The 10,492-nt window shown below is 36.4% G+C and overlaps 1 long non-coding RNA gene across 1 annotated transcript; it reads right to left on the bottom strand.

Moving 5' to 3' along the window:
• Positions 1-9,065: 9,065 nt before the first annotated feature.
• LOC107832589 (uncharacterized) lies at positions 9,066-10,132 on the bottom strand. Its single transcript, XR_001658598.2, has 2 exons — positions 9,580-10,132; positions 9,066-9,448 (listed from the first exon to the last, which is right to left on the bottom strand). It is a non-coding gene; the product is annotated as an uncharacterized LOC107832589 (long non-coding RNA).
• Positions 10,133-10,492: the final 360 nt, after the last annotated feature.

Here is a 10,492-nt window from a genome sequence, read left to right as displayed (position 1 = left end):
ACTTTTTCCTTTCAGCCAGCATTAGAGTTTTAAACTCTAAACTGAGCTTTTTCATGCAGTCAGCATTAGGGTTTTAAACCCTAAACTGAACTTTTTCCTTTCAGCCAGCATTAGAGTTTTAAACTCTAAACTGAGCTTTCCATGCAATCAGCATTAGGGTTTTAAACCCTAAACTGAACTTTTTCCTTTCAGCCAGCGTTAGAGTTTTAAACTCTAAACTGAGCTTTTCCATGCAATCAGCATTAGGGTTTTAAACCCTAAACTGAATTTTCCTTTTAGTCAGCATTAGGGTTTTAAACCCTAAACTGAACTTTTCCCTTTCAGCCAGCATTAGAGTTTTAAACTCTAAACTGAGCTTTTCCATGCAATCAGCATTAGGGTTTTAAACCCTAAACTGAATTTTTCCTTTAATCAGCATTAGGGTTTTAAACCCTAAACTGAATTCTTTTCCATTCAGCCAGCATTAGGGTTTTAAACCCTAAACTGAGCTTTTCCATGCAATCAGCATTAGGGTTTTAAACCCTAAACTGAATTTTCCTTTTAGTCAGCATTGGGGTTTTAAACCCTAAACTGAACTTTTCCCTTTCAGCCAGCATTAGAATTTTAAACTCTAAACTGAGCTTTTCCATGCAATCAGTATTAGGGTTTTAAACCCTAAACTGAATTTTCTTTTTAGTCAACATTAGGGTTTTAAACCCTAAACTGAACTTTTCCCTTTCAGCCAGCGTTAGAGTTTTAAACTCTAAACTGAGCTTTTCCATGCAATCAGCATTAGGGTTTTAAACCCTAAACTGAATTTTCCTTTTAGTCAGCATTAGGGTTTTAAACCCTAAACTAAACTTTTCCCTTTCAGCCAGCATTTGAGTTTTAAACTCTAAACTGAGCTTTTCCATGCAATCAGTATTAGGGTTTTAAACCCTAAACTGAATTTTCGTTTTAGTCAGCATTAGGGTTTTAAACCCTAAACTGAACTTTTACCTTTCAGCCAGCGTTAGAGTTTTAAACTCTAAACTGAGCTTTTCCATGCAATCAGCATTAGGGTTTTAAACCCTAAACTGAATTTTCCTTTTAGTCAGCATTAGGGTTTTAAACCCTAAACTGAACTTTTCCCTTTCAGCCAGCGTTAGAGTTTTAAACTCTAAACTGAGCTTTTCCATGCAATCAGCATTAGGGTTTTAAACCCTAAACTGAATTTTCCTTTTAGTCAGCATTAGGGTTTTAAACCCTAAACTAAACTTTTCCCTTTCAGCCAGCATTAGAGTTTTAAACTCTAAACTGAGCTTTTCCATGCAATCAGCATTAGGGTTTTAAACCCTAAACTGAATTTTTACTTTAATCAGCATTAGGGTTTTAAACCCTAAACTGAATTCTTTTCCATTCAGCCAGCATTAGGGTTTTAAACCATAAACTGAGCTTTTCCATGCAATCAGCATTAGGGTTTTAAACCCTAAACTGAATTTTCCTTTTTAGTCAGCATTAGGGTTTTAAACCCTAAACTGAACTTTTCCCTTTCAGCCAGCATTAGAATTTTAAACTCTAAACTGAGCTTTACATGCAATCAGTATTAGGGTTTTAAACCCTAAACTGAATTTTCTTTTTAGTCAACATTAGGGTTTTAAACCCTAAACTGAACTTTTCCCTTTCAGCCAGCGTTAGAGTTTTAAACTCTAAACTGAGCTTTTCCATGCAATCAGCATTAGGGTTTTAAACCCTAAACTGAATTTTCCTTTTTAGTCAGCATTAGGGTTTTAAACCCTAAACTAAACTTTTCCCTTTCAGCCAGCATTAGAGTTTTAAACTCTAAACTGAGCTTTTCCATGCAATCAGTATTAGGGTTTTAAACCCTAAACTGAATTTTCCTTTTAGTCAGCATTAGGGTTTTAAACCCTAAACTGAACTTTTCCCTTTCAGCCAGCGTTAGAGTTTTAAACTCTAAACTGAGCTTTTCCATGCAATCAGCATTAGGGTTTTAAACTCTAAACTGAATTTTCCTTTTAGTCAGCATTAGGGTTTTAAACCCTAAACTGAACTTTTCCCTTTCAGCCAGCATTAGAGTTTTAAACTCTAAACTGAGCTTTTCCATGCAATCAGTATTAGGGTTTTAAACCCTAAACTGAATTTTCCTTTTAGTCAGCATTAGGGTTTTAAACCCTAAACTGAACTTTTCCCTTTCAGCCAGCGTTAGAGTTTTAAACTCTAAACTGAGCTTTTCCATGCAATCAGCATTAGGGTTTTAAACTCTAAACTGAATTTTCCTTTTAGTCAGCATTAGGGTTTTAAACCCTAAACTGAACTTTTCCCTTTCAGCCAGCATTAGAGTTTTAAACTCTAAACTGAGCTTTTCCATGCAATCAGCATTAGGGTTTTAAACCCTAAACTGAATTTTCCTTTTAGTCAGCATTAGGGTTTTAAACCCTAAACTGAACTTTTTCCTTTCAGCCAGCATTAGAGTTTTAAACTCTAAACTGAGCTTTTCCATGAAATCAGCATTAGGGTTTTAAACCCTAAACTGAATTTTCCTTTTAGTCAGCATTAGGGTTTTAAACCCTAAACTGAACTTTTCCCTTTCAGCCAGCATTAGAGTTTTAAACTCTAAACTGAGCTTTTCCATGCAATCAACATTAGGGTTTTAAACCCTAAACTGAATTTTCCTTTTAGTCAGCATTAGGGTTTTAAACCCTAAACTGAACTTTTTCCTTTCAGGCCAGCATTAGAGTTTTAAACTCTAAACTGAGCTTTTCCATGAAATCAGCATTAGGGTTTTAAACCCTAAACTGAATTTTCCTTCTAGTCAGCATTAGGGTTTTAAACCCTAAACTAAACTTTTTCCTTTCAGCCAGCATTAGAGTTTTAAACTCTAAACTGAGCTTTTCCATGCAATCAGCATTAGGGTTTTAAAACCCTAAACTGAATTTTCCTTTTAGTCAGCATTAGGGTTTTAAACCCTAAACTGAACTTTTTCTTTCAGCCAGCATTAGGGTTTTAAACCCTAAACTGAGCTTTTCCATGCAATCAGCATTAGGGTTTTAAACCCTAAACTGAATTTTCCTTTTAGTCAGCATTAGGGTTTTAAAACCTAAACTGAACTTCTCCCCAGCTAGCCGGTGTTAGGGCTCCAGCCCTGAACTGAACATGTATATCCTCTTTCATCAATTTTATGAACTTCCTGGTGAATAATTAACGAAATTTTCCTAGTGAAACTGGGGCAGAAAATTTCGTTCGTTTGTTTGTTTTCTCCCGCAGGTCTGACCTCGAGCCACATGGATCGAAATGACCCACGAGATAAATCCCAGTTCGGAATCAAAGAAGAAAAAGACAAAAGAAGATATCCCGAGATATCAGAGTAAAGGGAAAGCAGATCGACTCCAACATTTGACTAAGGTCCTGAACTCTGCCAGTCACATTTTATTCGGTATCCCGGAGATTAAACAAGTCGCCGCAACTCGCAAGCATCAAGATTCAGATCAGAGTCTACAAGCAGAATCAGCTAAGACCCAAGATCAAGTCGTAAAAGAATCATAGATAGGAATCTTGTAACTAGCAGTTGGCATACATATAAGTAGTTAGTTCAGTTTCTAATTTTCGTTTGGTTGTAATAAGGCGGTCAGTGACGTAGCAGTGACAACAACAGCAGCAGTAGCAGCAAGCATTGCAATCCCATGGTAGTCCCAGCTACCAAAACTTCCCGAACTACATTGACCTGATTCCTGTTTAGCCCAGGATATGTAGGAAATCTTTGAAGCAAGATTCGGCCAGATCTTTTAAAAACATGCTTCATACGGAGTGGTCTATAGGCAAAAATCGCTCATACACGCTCACTTTATCTTTGCACGAAAACCCTTTGTGTTTCCGAACAAAGAGGGGCAGCTGTGAGCACGTGATTTTTGTTTCGCACGACAATCGCTCCAAAAGGAAATAAAAAATAATAATTGGCCCTACTGTACAAATTTTGGATTTCTGTGCGGCACCTTGTTGATTTATTTGTGACTTCGGCCCATTTTTATTTATTTACTTTATTAAAACAAAATTCAAAAAATATATGTGTCCTGCATAATTCGAAACGTAATCCGGTCGTTGAATAGAAAATCACGAATGGGCATCTTCGTCCGTGATTTTATTTTGATTAACTTTACCTGTTTTGAAATATTTTAGTGTGTGTGCAAATAATTGTATTGAGTGTGTGTTTAATTTTAATTTGATTTTTTTGGCTTAGTTTTAAAATAAATAAGAAAAAAAAAGAAAAAAGAAAAAAGAAATATATTGAAAGGACCCCTTTCCCTTTTGTTAAAATTGGCCCAAACAAACAGCCCAAAACCCAGGCCTGCCCGGTCCAACACCACCTGATGCCCAGAGAATCCAAACGACGTCGTTTTGGTACAGGTTGATCTGGGCCGTTGATCTCAAATTGATCAACGGCCAAGATCACATTTCCTATACCCACGAACAGAACCCGACCCGTTTCCACCCGGACCAACCCGAACCCCCTTTAGTTGAAACGACATCGTTTCCCCGAGGCCTTTAGATCCAAGCCATTGATTCCAGTTAATCCGATGGCTGAGATCAGCCGCCTATTCCATATATAAGCCTATAACCTTACCCTGCCCCCCATCAGATACCCCAGCTCCCGTCTTCAACCTCATCCCCATCAAACCCTAGAGCCGCCCCTGTATCCTCCACCATGAAACCCGGCGGCATGGACGCCGGTGACCTTCCCCTTAACACCCTAGAACCCCCTTGCCATCCTGAGCATGAATCCATTAACCCTGTAGTTCGAATCCCTCCCCACCTTCTCGAATCTTCATTTGAAGGTTCGAGTCGAAACTCGATCTACACGGTTCAACCCTAGCTTCACACCAGATACTCCCCAGACCCCCCTCGTGACCAAACCATACTTGGTTTGGTCCGAATCTGATCAGGGAAGCCTGAATCCCAGATCTAAGTTTGAAAGGTTTTGTGTCCTTCGTCATTGGTTCATACCGGTTCAACCGAAGAGATTAAGGTCTAATGGACTTCAATCAAAGTGTTTCTCATCTGAGAAACACTTCGATTAAAGTCCATTCAGCCTTAAGAAAGTTTGTCCAAATCCAAGTTCAAACTGTTAAACTTTTCAAGTTTTAAGGTAAGTCTGCTTTCTTTTCCTTTATTTGTTTTTAGTCCGTATGATTTGTTTTAAAAGACTATTCATATTTGTTTTAATTTTTATCAACTTTTGTTTGTCCACTTTGTTTGAACATCTGTGTTTGTCTGAATCCCTCTCCTCCTATTCTGATACGGCATGCGTATTGGTTGTATTCCAATTTGTACTGACTAATTGATTCCTCGAAGTACCATTCTATTTTAATCAGTATAAGTCGAGTCATGTGTCCCATACTTCTGAATGTCTGATTTTTGGCTACAATTGTGTACGTTAATGCTAATATAGTCGAGTCGACATGAGTCGTCAATTAGTTTCAACTGTCTGAGCATAAGCAAATCGATTTGCTTCTGTCGAACATTTTTTTGAATCAATTAAGAAACAATTTTGTTTACTTATAGCTGTTGATTTGGATTAGTAATGTAAAAGGGATGTTTGGTTTAAATGCTGAATTGGAGGGCATGTGCACTCTTGCACAACATTTGCATTGGTGCACCTCATGTGCATTGGTGCACCTCATGTGCTTTGTGCACAACCTGTGGCCTGCATAAAGGTCCTTGTTTAATTTTAAAATGGTTTGACAGCATATGCTGTCAACATATCCTACTGCCCATACTTGCTTTTAGTTAAATAAAATGGAAAAAGCTAAATCTGCCAGGGAATGATGGGGTTTTTATACCTAATTAACTAAAGTGGAACTGAAAAAGTTTAAAGGCACATGGGAGGGGTATGGTAATAGTCTGAACAGGCTGTTTAAAAGGGATAGTGTTGAGGCCTATAAGAGGGGGAGGTGAGGAGTTTAAGAAAAAACCTGGATTTTCGGAAGGTAAAAGAAAAAAAAAGAAACACACACACACTGTGAAGATAGAAAGAAAAGAGAGAGTTGACAGGAATAGAAAGAGAGCAAGAAAGAGAGAAAACAGATTAAGAAATCAGAAACTTGGTCTTGTTTATCTGAAGTTCATTTATTGTCAATACGTTAGGCAGTGTTCTTTCTTCTAAATTTCAATCGAGATTATTGTTAGTGTTCTGCTGCATTTGGTATATTCCGGAATTGGACTGTCTGGAGTATCGCACTGTGTGCTGTTTCATCGAGTTGTTTCTCCTTCAACTCTAGTTCCATCTCGCAACAGAATCCTTTCTGTTGTGCTGTTCTGATTACTACTGCTATCTTGCTCGCTATTGCTGCTGCATTTTTGTCCTGCTGCTATTGTTAATTCTGCCTTTTCGCTGTTGCTGATTCCCATCTTCTTCTTCTTCTCCTTTGCACTTTCAGCATTTTCAGGTACACATTTCAAAGTCCCATATTGATGTAATTGAAACAGTTTGAAAGCATGAAATGAAAAAGGTTGAAGAAGTTCAAGCATTTGCTGTAATATTCATAGTACATTAACAGGCCTTGTGGAAATTGATTTAGTTTATGTTTCAATAGTTCAAAAGAGTATACTGATAGCCGACTGAGTTTCACCCCTTTGTATTTGAGCTCGACAATTGTCTGTTAGTATAAGTATGCATATTTCGACTTTACACAATACTGTTTTCTGTTTCATTTTTTTTAGTAAGACTAGTCCATATAAGTTTGGTTAAGTTCAATACCAGAAATGCTCAGATTAAACGTTGTATTTTGCTAACTCGTATATGATTCCTTGTCAAATTAAAGCATTTTACTTCGCCAGTTACCCTTTAACCTAGTTCAAATAGGTTCAGTTAAGTTCAAATTAAGAAATGTTCGGATTAAGTATTGCATTTCATCTATCTCATATGTAATCTTTTATTCGACCAAATCATTTTCGTAAAAGGCATGACGTCTTTTTTTACTTTAAAAGTAATCAATCAAAATTGACAGGAGTTTGGTTTAAGCTGAAGTATATACTTCAATTAGCACACACACTTTCCTTTCTTCTATCTCTGGAAATAAAAATAATAGAAATGTAGTCACTGTAGGATACCCTTCTAAAAATAATAAGACAAGCCTCGCCAAATAAAAAAAAACAATTGCGGGGCCCTCAACAACTGATGATAATTATTTAGAATTCAAGATAGGCCATTTAATAAATTTCATGGCCTTCTACAAAGATAATAACGCGTTAGACTCTGTTGGCGCGGCTTAATTAAATCACATTCTTAAATTCGGGTGCACATTGATGTGACCCAAATCCAAATCTCAACGAAGTCCAAATGTGTCGACAATCACGGGTGCATTGATTGTGACGTGGTTCGAGATGCATTTTCACGACGTTGCAATTCTGTAAAATAAATGATAATAATAAAAGCGGTTAAAACTTAATAAAAGCACATAAGTCACAACATGTATTTAAATCAGATATTTAGCCATTATAACAATTTAAGCGACCGTGCTAGAACCACGGGATTCGAGGGTGCCTAACACCTTCCCTCGGGTCAACAAAATTTCTTACTTAGAATTTCTGGTTCGCAGACTTCATTTGGAAAAGTCGAAAATTTCCTCGATTTGGGATTCAAGATAAACCGGTGACTTGGGACACCAAAAGCCAAACCTTTCCCAAGTGGCGACTCTGAATTAAATAAATAATCCCATTTCGAATATTGTCACTTAAATTGGAAAAAACTCCACCCGCACATTTTAACCCTTCGGGGCTGGGCGCGCAAAAAGGAGGTGTGACAAGAGGGAAAACAAAATGCCAAATAAACACAAGTAACGGGTATCCAACATAACATCCGTTGCAGCATGCAGCCCGCTCCCAGATACTCATCAAGCCAAAGTGCTCGGGTTCACTGATCACATGAATACTGATATCAAGCACAACAGAGTGAACAAGTATAATTATGGAAAACTGAATAGAAATAATAAAACATGGAAAAAAGCAAGGACAACTAAGGTGCAATGAGAAAATCAACATCACGAGGGCTATCTGGCCCACATCGCCATAAGGCCTGAACGGAATTACAATATGCATGGAGAATAATCATACAACTTCACAGCCCATCACAACATAAGAGAATAACACGTAACATAGATCAAGGGTGTCACACCTCCTTTTTACCACCCGAGAGGGGATATAAGGGAGTTTTTTCAATTAAAGTGACATTATTCGAAATGGGATTATTTTATTTATGTTTCAGAGTCGCCACTTGGAATAAATTAGGGTATCCCAAGTCACCGGTTTATTTTAAAATCCCAAATCGAGGAAATTTCGACTTTACTTTATAAGTCTGCGAACTAGAAATTCTAGATAAGGAATTATGTTAACCCGGGAGAAGGTGTTAGGCATTCCCGGGTTCCATGGTTCTAGCACGATCGCTTAAACTATTAATAATTGGCCTATTATTTGATTTATTACACGTTTTAAACTCATTGTGCATTTTTAACTTTATAACCGCTTTTAATTATTTTAACGCTTTTAAGATTTATGGAATTATTTCTTGAACAAGTTACGATTGTTGTACACTTGTTTGTTTTGGAACACGCCACGAACCACGCTACATGAAATGCACTTGTGATTCATGACATGTGTATTTTATTAATATTCGAAGTTGTTATGATCGGGTTACATGAAATACACACCCGAATTGAGGATTATGTATCGTGATCATGCCACGGTAACCGTACCCATGGCCACGATAATTATTATTAATCGTGCCTAAAGCAAACTATGATGTTCGTAATTTGTTCCACTCTTAAGTTTGAGATTAATTGTATATGTCACGAATTTATAAATAAAATGTAATGGTACAAGATAAAGAAAGGAAGCCCACTAAATAAAACTTTTCATTGACATGAATTGACGACAGTGCATTCATCGCTTAACTCATGAAAGACAAAATGGTAAAATTTTCAATTTCCAACTTGCAAAAGATCCAAACAAAAATATCTCATCCTTCCAAACCACAAACCATCATTTAAAGATAGAATTCTTAAAATGGGTTGGATCAAATCAGCCCCAGAATCAAATGGTTTATAAGAGTAATCCAAATTTACAATTATTCACATGAGATTTCAACATTTAAGGCAAAGTCCCTGATTGAATGCTTGAAACTAATCAAGGATATAGAGAACCAAATACGCAAGGAAATGAATAAGATCATCTTATTCATAAATGCAACACTGTCTTATTATATGTGAAAGTCATCCTAGAAGTTAACCTACTATTCCCATAAGCCATTACTAAGGTATCAATTATATGTCTACTGTATGATTTTGTCACACGTTTAGCAAAAAAAAAACAGAATCCTATCTCGTCATCTCTTATCTTTTACATGGTATCCATTTCATCACTTGCAGGAGTCTTACACCACTGGAGACTATATTCTTCCTGGTAAACTACCAGATTCAAACTGGCACAATTAGGAAAAGTGAAGACATCAAAATTGGTCAAATTCTCAGAGAAAAACAAAAGGAATTCATATTAACTTAAATTTTTTGTTCATACGAGCAGAAGTACAAAAACTGAGGAAGGCATGTGTACCTAATATTCGCAAATGGAATCCAAATGACCAACTAAAGGCAAATCCATGAAAGATGGAGCTCAGTTGAAACAAACAGCATACGGACTCAGCAAAACATCAGCAACAGATCCGTCGACCAAACAAAGCTTCTTCAACCTAAATGGCACTCGAAATTTCAGAAAACTTGAAGCCAAAGAGCAGAAATTCAAACAACGTTCAAACCCTTTATTTTTTTGTTTTTTCTTTCATTTTTATTTTGAATTTGACCATTTCTCTTGTGTGTGTTTCTTTTTAATTTGATGGAAAGAGAATGATAAGAATGGGGAGGGGAAGGCGTTGGCTTTTTCTTGCTAAAGAGGGAGGGTCCGTTTCTGGCTCTTTGTTGAAGAGGGAGCTGGGTTGATGTTACTCTGTTTTTTTTAGAAAAGGGAGCTTCTGATTGTTTTCGGTCTTTCTCTGATTTTTGTTAGGTCTAGAACATGGGGAGGGTCTCTCTAATCTAATGTTATATTTCTAGCTCTAGGTCTTTTAATGTGAGGGGGTCCGATTGGGTAGGTGGGATTTGGGCTTGGGCTAAAAGATTGGACTTGGGTTAATTAATTGGGGTCAATTTAAGGATTGACCCAATTTTGAATAAACAAGACCAAATTTTGTTTTTCCTATTTTCTTCTATTTATTTTTCCTTTTTTCTTTTATTTAATTAATTAAAATCCTAAATTAAGCTATTTTTTGTAGAAATTAAAATTCTTTATTTATTAAAATAACTAATTAACTTAAAACTAAGTAAAAACACTAATTTCTAAAGACTAAAAGCTAAATATGTAAAAATGACTATTTTGTGATTTTTTCCTTAATAATGCAATTAACTCAATGTAATTAATTCCTACATGCAAATTGAACCTAAGATGACATGAAATTAAACGTGATTTTTAT

This window comes from Nicotiana tabacum, chromosome 7 (assembly GCF_000715075.1).
Source record: "Nicotiana tabacum cultivar K326 chromosome 7, ASM71507v2, whole genome shotgun sequence".
Lineage (NCBI taxonomy): Eukaryota > Viridiplantae > Streptophyta > Magnoliopsida > Solanales > Solanaceae > Nicotiana > Nicotiana tabacum.
The sequence above is the reverse complement of the archived record's forward strand: the minus strand, read 5'-3'. Positions and strand labels throughout refer to the sequence as shown.